This window comes from Aphelocoma coerulescens, chromosome 9 (assembly GCF_041296385.1).
Source record: "Aphelocoma coerulescens isolate FSJ_1873_10779 chromosome 9, UR_Acoe_1.0, whole genome shotgun sequence".
NCBI lineage: Eukaryota > Metazoa > Chordata > Aves > Passeriformes > Corvidae > Aphelocoma > Aphelocoma coerulescens.
Genome location: NC_091023.1, coordinates 1,049,377 through 1,062,990, shown reverse-complemented (window position 1 = coordinate 1,062,990; position 13,614 = coordinate 1,049,377). Strand labels below are relative to the sequence as shown.

The 13,614-nt window shown below is 63.2% G+C and overlaps 29 non-coding genes across 29 annotated transcripts; all 29 read right to left on the bottom strand.

The window, feature by feature from the left end:
* Positions 1 to 65: 65 nt before the first annotated feature.
* LOC138115705 (5S ribosomal RNA) lies at positions 66 to 184 on the bottom strand. The gene has a single exon (XR_011153616.1). It is a non-coding gene; the product is annotated as a 5S ribosomal RNA (ribosomal RNA).
* A 358-nt stretch (positions 185 to 542) lies between these two features.
* LOC138115619 (5S ribosomal RNA) lies at positions 543 to 661 on the bottom strand. Its single transcript, XR_011153530.1, has one exon. It is a non-coding gene; the product is annotated as a 5S ribosomal RNA (ribosomal RNA).
* Positions 662 to 1,019: 358 nt separating this feature from the next.
* LOC138115506 (5S ribosomal RNA) lies at positions 1,020 to 1,138 on the bottom strand. The gene has a single exon (XR_011153418.1). It is a non-coding gene; the product is annotated as a 5S ribosomal RNA (ribosomal RNA).
* A 358-nt stretch (positions 1,139 to 1,496) lies between these two features.
* On the bottom strand, positions 1,497 to 1,615 carry LOC138116162 (5S ribosomal RNA). Its single transcript, XR_011154057.1, has one exon. It is a non-coding gene; the product is annotated as a 5S ribosomal RNA (ribosomal RNA).
* A 358-nt stretch (positions 1,616 to 1,973) lies between these two features.
* On the bottom strand, positions 1,974 to 2,092 carry LOC138115299 (5S ribosomal RNA). The gene has a single exon (XR_011153213.1). It is a non-coding gene; the product is annotated as a 5S ribosomal RNA (ribosomal RNA).
* A 358-nt stretch (positions 2,093 to 2,450) lies between these two features.
* Positions 2,451 to 2,569, bottom strand: LOC138116161 (5S ribosomal RNA). Its single transcript, XR_011154056.1, has one exon. It is a non-coding gene; the product is annotated as a 5S ribosomal RNA (ribosomal RNA).
* A 358-nt stretch (positions 2,570 to 2,927) lies between these two features.
* On the bottom strand, positions 2,928 to 3,046 carry LOC138116160 (5S ribosomal RNA). Its single transcript, XR_011154055.1, has one exon. It is a non-coding gene; the product is annotated as a 5S ribosomal RNA (ribosomal RNA).
* Positions 3,047 to 3,404: 358 nt separating this feature from the next.
* Positions 3,405 to 3,523, bottom strand: LOC138115617 (5S ribosomal RNA). The gene has a single exon (XR_011153528.1). It is a non-coding gene; the product is annotated as a 5S ribosomal RNA (ribosomal RNA).
* A 358-nt stretch (positions 3,524 to 3,881) lies between these two features.
* LOC138116159 (5S ribosomal RNA) lies at positions 3,882 to 4,000 on the bottom strand. Its single transcript, XR_011154054.1, has one exon. It is a non-coding gene; the product is annotated as a 5S ribosomal RNA (ribosomal RNA).
* A 358-nt stretch (positions 4,001 to 4,358) lies between these two features.
* Positions 4,359 to 4,477, bottom strand: LOC138115616 (5S ribosomal RNA). Its single transcript, XR_011153527.1, has one exon. It is a non-coding gene; the product is annotated as a 5S ribosomal RNA (ribosomal RNA).
* Positions 4,478 to 4,835: 358 nt separating this feature from the next.
* LOC138116158 (5S ribosomal RNA) lies at positions 4,836 to 4,954 on the bottom strand. The gene has a single exon (XR_011154053.1). It is a non-coding gene; the product is annotated as a 5S ribosomal RNA (ribosomal RNA).
* A 358-nt stretch (positions 4,955 to 5,312) lies between these two features.
* Positions 5,313 to 5,431, bottom strand: LOC138116156 (5S ribosomal RNA). The gene has a single exon (XR_011154052.1). It is a non-coding gene; the product is annotated as a 5S ribosomal RNA (ribosomal RNA).
* A 358-nt stretch (positions 5,432 to 5,789) lies between these two features.
* On the bottom strand, positions 5,790 to 5,908 carry LOC138116154 (5S ribosomal RNA). Its single transcript, XR_011154050.1, has one exon. It is a non-coding gene; the product is annotated as a 5S ribosomal RNA (ribosomal RNA).
* Positions 5,909 to 6,266: 358 nt separating this feature from the next.
* On the bottom strand, positions 6,267 to 6,385 carry LOC138115704 (5S ribosomal RNA). The gene has a single exon (XR_011153615.1). It is a non-coding gene; the product is annotated as a 5S ribosomal RNA (ribosomal RNA).
* A 358-nt stretch (positions 6,386 to 6,743) lies between these two features.
* On the bottom strand, positions 6,744 to 6,862 carry LOC138115615 (5S ribosomal RNA). The gene has a single exon (XR_011153526.1). It is a non-coding gene; the product is annotated as a 5S ribosomal RNA (ribosomal RNA).
* Positions 6,863 to 7,220: 358 nt separating this feature from the next.
* On the bottom strand, positions 7,221 to 7,339 carry LOC138115951 (5S ribosomal RNA). Its single transcript, XR_011153850.1, has one exon. It is a non-coding gene; the product is annotated as a 5S ribosomal RNA (ribosomal RNA).
* Positions 7,340 to 7,697: 358 nt separating this feature from the next.
* Positions 7,698 to 7,816, bottom strand: LOC138116153 (5S ribosomal RNA). The gene has a single exon (XR_011154049.1). It is a non-coding gene; the product is annotated as a 5S ribosomal RNA (ribosomal RNA).
* Positions 7,817 to 8,174: 358 nt separating this feature from the next.
* Positions 8,175 to 8,293, bottom strand: LOC138116152 (5S ribosomal RNA). The gene has a single exon (XR_011154048.1). It is a non-coding gene; the product is annotated as a 5S ribosomal RNA (ribosomal RNA).
* Positions 8,294 to 8,651: 358 nt separating this feature from the next.
* Positions 8,652 to 8,770, bottom strand: LOC138116151 (5S ribosomal RNA). The gene has a single exon (XR_011154047.1). It is a non-coding gene; the product is annotated as a 5S ribosomal RNA (ribosomal RNA).
* Positions 8,771 to 9,128: 358 nt separating this feature from the next.
* LOC138115614 (5S ribosomal RNA) lies at positions 9,129 to 9,247 on the bottom strand. The gene has a single exon (XR_011153525.1). It is a non-coding gene; the product is annotated as a 5S ribosomal RNA (ribosomal RNA).
* A 358-nt stretch (positions 9,248 to 9,605) lies between these two features.
* On the bottom strand, positions 9,606 to 9,724 carry LOC138115327 (5S ribosomal RNA). The gene has a single exon (XR_011153240.1). It is a non-coding gene; the product is annotated as a 5S ribosomal RNA (ribosomal RNA).
* A 358-nt stretch (positions 9,725 to 10,082) lies between these two features.
* Positions 10,083 to 10,201, bottom strand: LOC138116150 (5S ribosomal RNA). Its single transcript, XR_011154046.1, has one exon. It is a non-coding gene; the product is annotated as a 5S ribosomal RNA (ribosomal RNA).
* Positions 10,202 to 10,559: 358 nt separating this feature from the next.
* LOC138115326 (5S ribosomal RNA) lies at positions 10,560 to 10,678 on the bottom strand. The gene has a single exon (XR_011153239.1). It is a non-coding gene; the product is annotated as a 5S ribosomal RNA (ribosomal RNA).
* A 358-nt stretch (positions 10,679 to 11,036) lies between these two features.
* On the bottom strand, positions 11,037 to 11,155 carry LOC138116149 (5S ribosomal RNA). Its single transcript, XR_011154045.1, has one exon. It is a non-coding gene; the product is annotated as a 5S ribosomal RNA (ribosomal RNA).
* A 358-nt stretch (positions 11,156 to 11,513) lies between these two features.
* Positions 11,514 to 11,632, bottom strand: LOC138116148 (5S ribosomal RNA). Its single transcript, XR_011154044.1, has one exon. It is a non-coding gene; the product is annotated as a 5S ribosomal RNA (ribosomal RNA).
* Positions 11,633 to 11,990: 358 nt separating this feature from the next.
* Positions 11,991 to 12,109, bottom strand: LOC138115325 (5S ribosomal RNA). The gene has a single exon (XR_011153238.1). It is a non-coding gene; the product is annotated as a 5S ribosomal RNA (ribosomal RNA).
* Positions 12,110 to 12,467: 358 nt separating this feature from the next.
* On the bottom strand, positions 12,468 to 12,586 carry LOC138116147 (5S ribosomal RNA). The gene has a single exon (XR_011154043.1). It is a non-coding gene; the product is annotated as a 5S ribosomal RNA (ribosomal RNA).
* A 358-nt stretch (positions 12,587 to 12,944) lies between these two features.
* On the bottom strand, positions 12,945 to 13,063 carry LOC138115613 (5S ribosomal RNA). The gene has a single exon (XR_011153524.1). It is a non-coding gene; the product is annotated as a 5S ribosomal RNA (ribosomal RNA).
* Positions 13,064 to 13,421: 358 nt separating this feature from the next.
* On the bottom strand, positions 13,422 to 13,540 carry LOC138116146 (5S ribosomal RNA). Its single transcript, XR_011154042.1, has one exon. It is a non-coding gene; the product is annotated as a 5S ribosomal RNA (ribosomal RNA).
* Between the last annotated feature and the right edge of the window lie 74 nt (positions 13,541 to 13,614).

The following is a 13,614-nucleotide window of genomic DNA, read 5'->3' as shown; positions in this document are numbered from 1 at the left end:
CCTTGGCACCGCTGCCCAAGCAAAACAAGGCACCTCTGGCCCAGAGCCCAGGACCCAGCAAAAGAAGCCTACAGCACCCGGTATTCCCAGGCGGTCTCCCATCCAAGTACTAACCGGGCCCGACCCTGCTTAGCTTCCGAGATCAGACGATATCGGGCAGTCTCAGGGTGGTATGGCCGTAGGCACCCCTCAGCCCCACAGCAGCGCTCTCCAGCACACACCAGCGCCTTCCTGCCCTGCCCCAATGCCCCCTGCACCCGGCACACGGCCGCCAGCGCCACTGTCGGCAACAACCCAACCTGCAGCCAGACCCAGAGCCATACAAGCCACTCAAGCTTTTCCAGCCACGCCAACTATGTGAGGACTAACAGTCATGGCCACCAGCTCTGCCCTGACCTCGGAAACAACAGAACCTGCAGCCGGACCCAGAGCCACGCAAGCCATGCAAGCCCCATGAGCCACCCTCCCCCTTGTGCTCCTTGGCACCGCTGCCCAAGCAAAACAAGGCACCTCTGGCCCAGAGCCCAGGACCCAGCAAAAGAAGCCTACAGCACCCGGTATTCCCAGGCGGTCTCCCATCCAAGTACTAACCGGGCCCGACCCTGCTTAGCTTCCGAGATCAGACGATATCGGGCGTTCTCAGGGTGGTATGGCCGTAGGCACCCCTCAGCCCCACAGCAGCGCTCTCCAGCACACACCAGCGCCTTCCTGCCCTGCCCCAATGCCCCCCGCACCCGGCACACGGCCGCCAGCGCCACTGTTGGCAACAACCCAACCTGCAGCCAGACCGAACACCACACAAGCCACTCAAGCTTTTCCAGCCACGCCAACTATGTGAGGACTAACAGTCATGGCCACCAGCTCTGCCCTGCCCTCGGCAACAACAGAACCTGCAGCCGGACCCAGAGCCACGCAAGCCATGCAAGCCCCATGAGCCACCCTCGCCCTTGAGCTCCTTGGCACCGCTGCCCAAGCAAAACAAGGCACCTCTGGCCCAGAGCCCAGGACCCAGCAAAAGAAGCCTACAGCACCCGGTATTCCCAGGCGGTCTCCCATCCAAGTACTAACCGGGCCCGACCCTGCTTAGCTTCCGAGATCAGACGAGATCGGGTGTTCTCAGGGTGGTATGGCCGTAGGCACCCCTCAGCCCCACAGCAGCGCTCTCCAGCACACACCAGCGCCTTCCTGCCCTGCCCCAATGCTCCTCGCACCCGGCACACGGCCGCCAGCGCCACTGTCGGCAACAACCCAACCTGCAGCCAGACCCAGAGCCATACAAGCCACTCAAGCTTTGCCCGCCACGCCAACTATGCGAGGACTAACAGTCATGGCCACCAGCTCTTCCCTGCCCTCGGAAACAAGGGAACCTGCAGCCAGATCCAGAGCCACGCAAGCCATGCAAGCCCCATGAGCCACCCTCGCCCTTGTGCTCCTTGGCACCGCTGCCCAAGCAAAACAAGGCACCTCTGGCCCAGAGCCCAGGACCCAGCAAAAGAAGCCTACAGCACCCGGTATTCCCAGGCGGTCTCCCATCCAAGTACTAACCGGGCCCGACCCTGCTTAGCTTCCGAGATCAGACGAGATCGGGCGTTCTCAGGGTGGTATGGCCGTAGGCACCCCTCAGCCCCACAGCAGCGCTCTCCAGCACACACCAGCGCCTTCCTGCCCTGCCCCAATGCCCCCCGCACCCGGCACACGGCCGCCAGCGCCACTGTCGGCAACAACCCAACCTGCAGCCAGACCCAGAGCCATACAAGCCACTCAAGCTTTTCCCGCCACGCCAACTATGCGAGGACTAACAGTCATGGCCACCAGCTCTTCCCTGCCCTCGGAAACAAGGGAACCTGCAGCCAGATCCAGAGCCACGCAAGCCATGCAAGCCCCATGAGCCACCCTCGCCCTTGTGCTCCTTGGCACCGCTGCCCAAGCAAAACAAGGCACCTCTGGCCCAGAGCCCAGGACCCAGCAAAAGAAGCCTACAGCACCCGGTATTCCCAGGCGGTCTCCCATCCAAGTACTAACCGGGCCCGACCCTGCTTAGCTTCCGAGATCAGACGAGATCGGGCGTTCTCAGGGTGGTATAGCCGTAGGCACCCCTCAGCCCCACAGCAGCGCTCTCCAGCACACACCAGCGCCTTCCTGCCCTGCCCCAATGCTCCTCGCACCCGGCACACGGCCGCCAGCGCCACTGTCGGCAACAACCCAACCTGCAGCCAGACCCAGAGCCATACAAGCCACTCAAGCTTTTCCCGCCACGCCAACTATGCGAGGACTAACAGTCATGGCCACCAGCTCTTCCCTGCCCTCGGAAACAAGGGAACCTGCAGCCAGATCCAGAGCCACGCAAGCCATGCAAGCCCCATGAGCCACCCTCCCCCTTGTGCTCCTTGGCACCGCTGCCCAAGCAAAACAAGGCACCTCTGGCCCAGAGCCCAGAACCCAGCAAAAGAAGCCTACAGCACCCGGTATTCCCAGGCGGTCTCCCATCCAAGTACTAACCGGGCCCGACCCTGCTTAGCTTCCGAGATCAGACGAGATCGGGCGTTCTCAGGGTGGTATGGCCGTAGGCACCCCTCAGCCCCACAGCAGCGCTCTCCAGCACACACCAGCGCCTTCCTGCCCTGCCCCAATGCCCCCCGCACCCGGCACACGGCCGCCAGCGCCACTGTCGGCAACAACCCAACCTGCAGCCAGACCCAGAGCCATACAAGCCACTCAAGCTTTTCCCGCCACGCCAACTATGCGAGGACTAACAGTCATGGCCACCAGCTCTTCCCTGCCCTCGGAAACAAGGGAACCTGCAGCCAGATCCAGAGCCACGCAAGCCATGCAAGCCCCATGAGCCACCCTCCCCCTTGTGCTCCTTGGCACCGCTGCCCAAGCAAAACAAGGCACCTCTGGCCCAGAGCCCAGGACCCAGCAAAAGAAGCCTACAGCACCCGGTATTCCCAGGCGGTCTCCCATCCAAGTACTAACCGGGCCCGACCCTGCTTAGCTTCCGAGATCAGACGAGATCGGGCGTTCTCAGGGTGGTATGGCCGTAGGCACCCCTCAGCCCCACAGCAGCGCTCTCCAGCACACACCAGCGCCTTCCTGCCCTGCCCCAATGCCCCCCGCACCCGGCACACGGCCGCCAGCGCCACTGTCGGCAACAACCCAACCTGCAGCCAGACCCAGAGCCATACAAGCCACTCAAGCTTTTCCCGCCACGCCAACTATGCGAGGACTAACAGTCATGGCCACCAGCTCTTCCCTGCCCTCGGAAACAAGGGAACCTGCAGCCAGATCCAGAGCCACGCAAGCCATGCAAGCCCCATGAGCCACCCTCGCCCTTGTGCTCCTTGGCACCGCTGCCCAAGCAAAACAAGGCACCTCTGGCCCAGAGCCCAGGACCCAGCAAAAGAAGCCTACAGCACCCGGTATTCCCAGGCGGTCTCCCATCCAAGTACTAACCGGGCCCGACCCTGCTTAGCTTCCGAGATCAGACGATATCGGGCGTTCTCAGGGTGGTATGGCCGTAGGCACCCCTCAGCCCCACAGCAGCGCTCTCCAGCACACACCAGCGCCTTCCTGCCCTGCCCCAATGCCCCCCGCACCCGGCACACGGCCGCCAGCGCCACTGTCGGCAACAACCCAACCTGCAGCCAGACCCAGAGCCATACAAGCCACTCAAGCTTTTCCCGCCACGCCAACTATGCGAGGACTAACAGTCATGGCCACCAGCTCTTCCCTGCCCTCGGAAACAAGGGAACCTGCAGCCAGATCCAGAGCCACGCAAGCCATGCAAGCCCCATGAGCCACCCTCGCCCTTGTGCTCCTTGGCACCGCTGCCCAAGCAAAACAAGGCACCTCTGGCCCAGAGCCCAGGACCCAGCAAAAGAAGCCTACAGCACCCGGTATTCCCAGGCGGTCTCCCATCCAAGTACTAACCGGGCCCGACCCTGCTTAGCTTCCGAGATCAGACGAGATCGGGCGTTCTCAGGGTGGTATGGCCGTAGGCACCCCTCAGCCCCACAGCAGCGCTCTCCAGCACACACCAGCGCCTTCCTGCCCTGCCCCAATGCCCCCCGCACCCGGCACACGGCCGCCAGCGCCACTGTCGGCAACAACCCAACCTGCAGCCAGACCCAGAGCCATACAAGCCACTCAAGCTTTTCCAGCCACGCCAACTATGTGAGGACTAACAGTCATGGCCACCAGCTCTGCCCTGACCTCGGAAACAACAGAACCTGCAGCCGGACCCAGAGCCACGCAAGCCATGCAAGCCCCATGAGCCACCCTCCCCCTTGTGCTCCTTGGCACCGCTGCCCAAGCAAAACAAGGCACCTCTGGCCCAGAGCCCAGGACCCAGCAAAAGAAGCCTACAGCACCCGGTATTCCCAGGCGGTCTCCCATCCAAGTACTAACCGGGCCCGACCCTGCTTAGCTTCCGAGATCAGACGATATCGGGCGTTCTCAGGGTGGTATGGCCGTAGGCACCCCTCAGCCCCACAGCAGCGCTCTCCAGCACACACCAGCGCCTTCCTGCCCTGCCCCAATGCCCCCCGCACCCGGCACACGGCCGCCAGCGCCACTGTCGGCAACAACCCAACCAGCAGCCAGACCGAACACCACACAAGCCACTCAAGCTTTTCCAGCCACGCCAACTATGTGAGGACTAACAGTCATGGCCACCAGCTCTGCCCTGCCCTCGGCAGCAACAGAACCTGCAGCCGGACCCAGAGCCACGCAAGCCATGCAAGCCCCATGAGCCACCCTCGCCCTTGAGCTCCTTGGCACCGCTGCCCAAGCAAAACAAGGCACCTCTGGCCCAGAGCCCAGGACCCAGCAAAAGAAGCCTACAGCACCCGGTATTCCCAGGCGGTCTCCCATCCAAGTACTAACCGGGCCCGACCCTGCTTAGCTTCCGAGATCAGACGAGATCGGGCGTTCTCAGGGTGGTATGGCCGTAGGCACCCCTCAGCCCCACAGCAGCGCTCTCCAGCACACACCAGCGCCTTCCTGCCCTGCCCCAATGCCCCCCGCACCCGGCACACGGCCGCCAGCGCCACTGTCGGCAACAACCCAACCTGCAGCCAGACCCAGAGCCATACAAGCCACTCAAGCTTTTCCCGCCACGCCAACTATGCGAGGACTAACAGTCATGGCCACCAGCTCTTCCCTGCCCTCGGAAACAAGGGAACCTGCAGCCAGATCCAGAGCCACGCAAGCCATGCAAGCCCCATGAGCCACCCTCGCCCTTGTGCTCCTTGGCACCGCTGCCCAAGCAAAACAAGGCACCTCTGGCCCAGAGCCCAGGACCCAGCAAAAGAAGCCTACAGCACCCGGTATTCCCAGGCGGTCTCCCATCCAAGTACTAACCGGGCCCGACCCTGCTTAGCTTCCGAGATCAGACGAGATCGGGCGTTCTCAGGGTGGTATGGCCGTAGGCACCCCTCAGCCCCACAGCAGCGCTCTCCAGCACACACCAGCGCCTTCCTGCCCTGCCCCAATGCCCCCCGCACCCGGCACACGGCCGCCAGCGCCACTGTCGGCAACAACCCAACCTGCAGCCAGACCGAACACCACACAAGCCACTCAAGCTTTTCCAGCCACGCCAACTATGCGAGGACTAACAGTCATGGCCACCAGCTCTGCCCTGACCTCGGAAACAACAGAACCTGCAGCCGGACCCAGAGCCACGCAAGCCATGCAAGCCCCATGAGCCACCCTCGCCCTTGAGCTCCTTGGCACCGCTGCCCAAGCAAAACAAGGCACCTCTGGCCCAGAGCCCAGGACCCAGCAAAAGAAGCCTACAGCACCCGGTATTCCCAGGCGGTCTCCCATCCAAGTACTAACCGGGCCCGACCCTGCTTAGCTTCCGAGATCAGACGAGATCGGGCGTTCTCAGGGTGGTATGGCCGTAGGCACCCCTCAGCCCCACAGCAGCGCTCTCCAGCACACACCAGCGCCTTCCTGCCCTGCCCCAATGCCCCCCGCACCCGGCACACGGCCGCCAGCGCCACTGTCGGCAACAACCCAACCGGCAGCCAGACCCAGAGCCATACAAGCCACTCAAGCTTTTCCCGCCACGCCAACTATGCGAGGACTAACAGTCATGGCCACCAGCTCTGCCCTGCCCTCGGCAACAACAGAACCTGCAGCCGGACCCAGAGCCACGCAAGCCATGCAAGCCCCATGAGCCACCCTCGCCCTTGAGCTCCTTGGCACCGCTGCCCAAACAAAACAAGGCACCTCTGGCCCAGAGCCCAGGACCCAGCAAAAGAAGCCTACAGCACCCGGTATTCCCAGGCGGTCTCCCATCCAAGTACTAACCGGGCCCGACCCTGCTTAGCTTCCGAGATCAGACGATATCGGGCAGTCTCAGGGTGGTATGGCCGTAGGCACCCCTCAGCCCCACAGCAGCGCTCTCCAGCACACACCAGCGCCTTCCTGCCCTGCCCCAATGCCCCCTGCACCCGGCACACGGCCGCCAGCGCCACTGTCGGCAACAACCCAACCTGCAGCCAGACCCAGAGCCATACAAGCCACTCAAGCTTTTCCAGCCACGCCAACTATGTGAGGACTAACAGTCATGGCCACCAGCTCTGCCCTGACCTCGGAAACAACAGAACCTGCAGCCGGACCCAGAGCCACGCAAGCCATGCAAGCCCCATGAGCCACCCTCCCCCTTGTGCTCCTTGGCACCGCTGCCCAAGCAAAACAAGGCACCTCTGGCCCAGAGCCCAGGACCCAGCAAAAGAAGCCTACAGCACCCGGTATTCCCAGGCGGTCTCCCATCCAAGTACTAACCGGGCCCGACCCTGCTTAGCTTCCGAGATCAGACGATATCGGGCGTTCTCAGGGTGGTATGGCCGTAGGCACCCCTCAGCCCCACAGCAGCGCTCTCCAGCACACACCAGCGCCTTCCTGCCCTGCCCCAATGCCCCCCGCACCCGGCACACGGCCGCCAGCGCCACTGTTGGCAACAACCCAACCTGCAGCCAGACCGAACACCACACAAGCCACTCAAGCTTTTCCAGCCACGCCAACTATGTGAGGACTAACAGTCATGGCCACCAGCTCTGCCCTGCCCTCGGCAACAACAGAACCTGCAGCCGGACCCAGAGCCACGCAAGCCATGCAAGCCCCATGAGCCACCCTCGCCCTTGAGCTCCTTGGCACCGCTGCCCAAGCAAAACAAGGCACCTCTGGCCCAGAGCCCAGGACCCAGCAAAAGAAGCCTACAGCACCCGGTATTCCCAGGCGGTCTCCCATCCAAGTACTAACCGGGCCCGACCCTGCTTAGCTTCCGAGATCAGACGAGATCGGGTGTTCTCAGGGTGGTATAGCCGTAGGCACCCCTCAGCCCCACAGCAGCGCTCTCCAGCACACACCAGCGCCTTCCTGCCCTGCCCCAATGCTCCTCGCACCCGGCACACGGCCGCCAGCGCCACTGTCGGCAACAACCCAACCTGCAGCCAGACCCAGAGCCATACAAGCCACTCAAGCTTTTCCAGCCACGCCAACTATGCGAGGACTAACAGTCATGGCCACCAGCTCTTCCCTGCCCTCGGAAACAAGGGAACCTGCAGCCAGATCCAGAGCCACGCAAGCCATGCAAGCCCCATGAGCCACCCTCCCCCTTGTGCTCCTTGGCACCGCTGCCCAAGCAAAACAAGGCACCTCTGGCCCAGAGCCCAGAACCCAGCAAAAGAAGCCTACAGCACCCGGTATTCCCAGGCGGTCTCCCATCCAAGTACTAACCGGGCCCGACCCTGCTTAGCTTCCGAGATCAGACGAGATCGGGCGTTCTCAGGGTGGTATGGCCGTAGGCACCCCTCAGCCCCACAGCAGCGCTCTCCAGCACACACCAGCGCCTTCCTGCCCTGCCCCAATGCCCCCCGCACCCGGCACACGGCCGCCAGCGCCACTGTCGGCAACAACCCAACCTGCAGCCAGACCCAGAGCCATACAAGCCACTCAAGCTTTTCCCGCCACGCCAACTATGCGAGGACTAACAGTCATGGCCACCAGCTCTTCCCTGCCCTCGGAAACAAGGGAACCTGCAGCCAGATCCAGAGCCACGCAAGCCATGCAAGCCCCATGAGCCACCCTCCCCCTTGTGCTCCTTGGCACCGCTGCCCAAGCAAAACAAGGCACCTCTGGCCCAGAGCCCAGGACCCAGCAAAAGAAGCCTACAGCACCCGGTATTCCCAGGCGGTCTCCCATCCAAGTACTAACCGGGCCCGACCCTGCTTAGCTTCCGAGATCAGACGAGATCGGGCGTTCTCAGGGTGGTATGGCCGTAGGCACCCCTCAGCCCCACAGCAGCGCTCTCCAGCACACACCAGCGCCTTCCTGCCCTGCCCCAATGCCCCCCGCACCCGGCACACGGCCGCCAGCGCCACTGACGGCAACAACCCAACCTGCAGCCAGACCCAGAGCGATACAAGCCACTCAAGCTTTTCCCGCCACGCCAACTATGCGAGGACTAACAGTCATGGCCACCAGCTCTTCCCTGCCCTCGGAAACAAGGGAACCTGCAGCCAGATCCAGAGCCACGCAAGCCATGCAAGCCCCATGAGCCACCCTCCCCCTTGTGCTCCTTGGCACCGCTGCCCAAGCAAAACAAGGCACCTCTGGCCCAGAGCCCAGGACCCAGCAAAAGAAGCCTACAGCACCCGGTATTCCCAGGCGGTCTCCCATCCAAGTACTAACCGGGCCCGACCCTGCTTAGCTTCCGAGATCAGACGAGATCGGGCGTTCTCAGGGTGGTATGGCCGTAGGCACCCCTCAGCCCCACAGCAGCGCTCTCCAGCACACACCAGCGCCTTCCTGCCCTGCCCCAATGCCCCCCGCACCCGGCACACGGCCGCCAGCGCCACTGTCGGCAACAACCCAACCTGCAGCCAGACCCAGAGCGATACAAGCCACTCAAGCTTTTCCCGCCACGCCAACTATGCGAGGACTAACAGTCATGGCCACCAGCTCTTCCCTGCCCTCGGAAACAAGGGAACCTGCAGCCAGATCCAGAGCCACGCAAGCCATGCAAGCCCCATGAGCCACCCTCGCCCTTGTGCTCCTTGGCACCGCTGCCCAAGCAAAACAAGGCACCTCTGGCCCAGAGCCCAGGACCCAGCAAAAGAAGCCTACAGCACCCGGTATTCCCAGGCGGTCTCCCATCCAAGTACTAACCGGGCCCGACCCTGCTTAGCTTCCGAGATCAGACGATATCGGGCGTTCTCAGGGTGGTATGGCCGTAGGCACCCCTCAGCCCCACAGCAGCGCTCTCCAGCACACACCAGCGCCTTCCTGCCCTGCCCCAATGCCCCCCGCACCCGGCACACGGCCGCCAGCGCCACTGTCGGCAACAACCCAACCTGCAGCCAGACCCAGAGCCATACAAGCCACTCAAGCTTTTCCCGCCACGCCAACTATGCGAGGACTAACAGTCATGGCCACCAGCTCTTCCCTGCCCTCGGAAACAAGGGAACCTGCAGCCAGATCCAGAGCCACGCAAGCCATGCAAGCCCCATGAGCCACCCTCGCCCTTGTGCTCCTTGGCACCGCTGCCCAAGCAAAACAAGGCACCTCTGGCCCAGAGCCCAGGACCCAGCAAAAGAAGCCTACAGCACCCGGTATTCCCAGGCGGTCTCCCATCCAAGTACTAACCGGGTCCGACCCTGCTTAGCTTCCGAGATCAGACGAGATCGGGCGTTCTCAGGGTGGTATGGCCGTAGGCACCCCTCAGCCCCACAGCAGCGCTCTCCAGCACACACCAGCGCCTTCCTGCCCTGCCCCAATGCCCCCCGCACCCGGCACACGGCCGCCAGCGCCACTGTCGGCAACAACCCAACCTGCAGCCAGACCCAGAGCCATACAAGCCACTCAAGCTTTTCCCGCCACGCCAACTATGCGAGGACTAACAGTCATGGCCACCAGCTCTTCCCTGCCCTCGGAAACAAGGGAACCTGCAGCCAGATCCAGAGCCACGCAAGCCATGCAAGCCCCATGAGCCACCCTCCCCCTTGTGCTCCTTGGCACCGCTGCCCAAGCAAAACAAGGCACCTCTGGCCCAGAGCCCAGGACCCAGCAAAAGAAGCCTACAGCACCCGGTATTCCCAGGCGGTCTCCCATCCAAGTACTAACCGGGCCCGACCCTGCTTAGCTTCCGAGATCAGACGAGATCGGGCGTTCTCAGGGTGGTATGGCCGTAGGCACCCCTCAGCCCCACAGCAGCGCTCTCCAGCACACACCAGCGCCTTCCTGCCCTGCCCCAATGCCCCCCGCACCCGGCACACGGCCGCCAGCGCCACTGTCGGCAACAACCCAACCAGCAGCCAGACCGAACACCACACAAGCCACTCAAGCTTTTCCAGCCACGCCAACTATGTGAGGACTAACAGTCATGGCCACCAGCTCTGCCCTGCCCTCGGCAGCAACAGAACCTGCAGCCGGACCCAGAGCCACGCAAGCCATGCAAGCCCCATGAGCCACCCTCGCCCTTGAGCTCCTTGGCACCGCTGCCCAAGCAAAACAAGGCACCTCTGGCCCAGAGCCCAGGACCCAGCAAAAGAAGCCTACAGCACCCGGTATTCCCAGGCGGTCTCCCATCCAAGTACTAACCGGGTCCGACCCTGCTTAGCTTCCGAGATCAGACGAGATCGGGCGTTCTCAGGGTGGTATGGCCGTAGGCACCCCTCAGCCCCACAGCAGCGCTCTCCAGCACACACCAGCGCCTTCCTGCCCTGCCCCAATGCCCCCCGCACCCGGCACACGGCCGCCAGCGCCACTGTCGGCAACAACCCAACCTGCAGCCAGACCCAGAGCCATACAAGCCACTCAAGCTTTTCCCGCCACGCCAACTATGCGAGGACTAACAGTCATGGCCACCAGCTCTTCCCTGCCCTCGGAAACAAGGGAACCTGCAGCCAGATCCAGAGCCACGCAAGCCATGCAAGCCCCATGAGCCACCCTCCCCCTTGTGCTCCTTGGCACCGCTGCCCAAGCAAAACAAGGCACCTCTGGCCCAGAGCCCAGGACCCAGCAAAAGAAGCCTACAGCACCCGGTATTCCCAGGCGGTCTCCCATCCAAGTACTAACCGGGCCCGACCCTGCTTAGCTTCCGAGATCAGACGAGATCGGGCGTTCTCAGGGTGGTATGGCCGTAGGCACCCCTCAGCCCCACAGCAGCGCTCTCCAGCACACACCAGCGCCTTCCTGCCCTGCCCCAATGCCCCCCGCACCCGGCACACGGCCGCCAGCGCCACTGTCGGCAACAACCCAACCTGCAGCCAGACCCAGAGCCATACAAGCCACTCAAGCTTTTCCAGCCACGCCAACTATGTGAGGACTAACAGTCATGGCCACCAGCTCTGCCCTGACCTCGGAAACAACAGAACCTGCAGCCGGACCCAGAGCCACGCAAGCCATGCAAGCCCCATGAGCCACCCTCCCCCTTGTGCTCCTTGGCACCGCTGCCCAAGCAAAACAAGGCACCTCTGGCCCAGAGCCCAGGACCCAGCAAAAGAAGCCTACAGCACCCGGTATTCCCAGGCGGTCTCCCATCCAAGTACTAACCGGGCCCGACCCTGCTTAGCTTCCGAGATCAGACGAGATCGGGCGTTCTCAGGGTGGTATGGCCGTAGGCACCCCTCAGCCCCACAGCAGCGCTCTCCAGCACACACCAGCGCCTTCCTGCCCTGCCCCAATGCCCCCCGCACCCGGCACACGGCCGCCAGCGCCACTGTCGGCAACAACCCAACCAGCAGCCAGACCGAACACCACACAAGCCACTCAAGCTTTTCCAGCCACGCTCTCTATGTGAGGACTAACAGTCATGGCCACCAGCTCTGCCCTGCCCTCGGCAGCAACAGAACCTGCAGCCGGACCCAGAGCCACGCAAGCCATGCAAGCCCCATGAGCCACCCTCGCCCTTGAGCTCCTTGGCACCGCTGCCCAAGCAAAACAAGGCACCTCTGGCCCAGAGCCCAGGACCCAGCAAAAGAAGCCTACAGCACCCGGTATTCCCAGGCGGTCTCCCATCCAAGTACTAACCGGGTCCGACCCTGCTTAGCTTCCGAGATCAGACGAGATCGGGCGTTCTCAGGGTGGTATGGCCGTAGGCACCCCTCAGCCCCACAGCAGCGCTCTCCAGCACACACCAGCGCCTTCCTGCCCTGCCCCAATGCCCCCCGCACCCGGCACACGGCCGCCAGCGCCACTGTCGGCAACAACCCAACCTGCAGCCAGACCCAGAGCCATACAAGCCACTCAAGCTTTTCCCGCCACGCCAACTATGCGAGGACTAACAGTCATGGCCACCAGCTCTTCCCTGCCCTCGGAAACAAGGGAACCTGCAGCCAGATCCAGAGCCACGCAAGCCATGCAAGCCCCATGAGCCACCCTCGCCCTTGTGCTCCTTGGCACCGCTGCCCAAGCAAAACAAGGCACCTCTGGCCCAGAGCCCAGGACCCAGCAAAAGAAGCCTACAGCACCCGGTATTCCCAGGCGGTCTCCCATCCAAGTACTAACCGGGCCCGACCCTGCTTAGCTTCCGAGATCAGACGAGATCGGGCGTTCTCAGGGTGGTATGGCCGTAGGCACCCCTCAGCCCCACAGCAGCGCTCTCCAGCACACACCAGCGCCTTCCTGCCCTGCCCCAATGCCCCCCGCACCCGGCACACGGCCGCCAGCGCCACTGTCGGCAACAACCCAACCTGCAGCCAGACCCAGAGCCATACAAGCCACTCAAGCTTTTCCAGCCACGCCAACTATGTGAGGACTAACAGTCATGGCCACCAGCTCTGCCCTGACCTCGGAAACAACAGAACCTGCAGCCGGACCCAGAGCCACGCAAGCCATGCAAGCCCCATGAGCCACCCTCCCCCTTGTGCTCCTTGGCACCGCTGCCCAAGCAAAACAAGGCACCTCTGGCCCAGAGCCCAGGACCCAGCAAAAGAAGCCTACAGCACCCGGTATTCCCAGGCGGTCTCCCATCCAAGTACTAACCGGGCCCGACCCTGCTTAGCTTCCGAGATCAGACGATATCGGGCGTTCTCAGGGTGGTATGGCCGTAGGCACCCCTCAGCCCCACAGCAGCGCTCTCCAGCACACACCAGCGCCTTCCTGCCCTGCCCCAATGCCCCCCGCACCCGGCACACGGCCGCCAGCGCCACTGTTGGCAACAACCCAACCTGCAGCCAGACCGAACACCACACAAGCCACTCAAGCTTTTCCAGCCACGCCAACTATGCGAGGACTAACAGTCATGGCCACCAGCTCTGCCCTGACCTCGGAAACAACAGAACCTGCAGCCGGACCCAGAGCCACGCAAGCCATGCAAGCCCCATGAGCCACCCTCGCCCTTGAGCTCCTTGGCACCGCTGCCCAAGCAAAACAAGGCACCTCTGGCCCAGAGCCCAGGACCCAGCAAAAGAAGCCTACAGCACCCGGTATTCCCAGGCGGTCTCCCATCCAAGTACTAACCGGGCCCGACCCTGCTTAGCTTCCGAGATCAGACGAGATCGGGCGTTCTCAGGGTGGTATGGCCGTAGGCACCCCTCAGCCCCACAGCAGCGCTCTCCAGCACACACCAGCGCCTTCCTGCCCTGCCCCAATGCCCCCCGCACC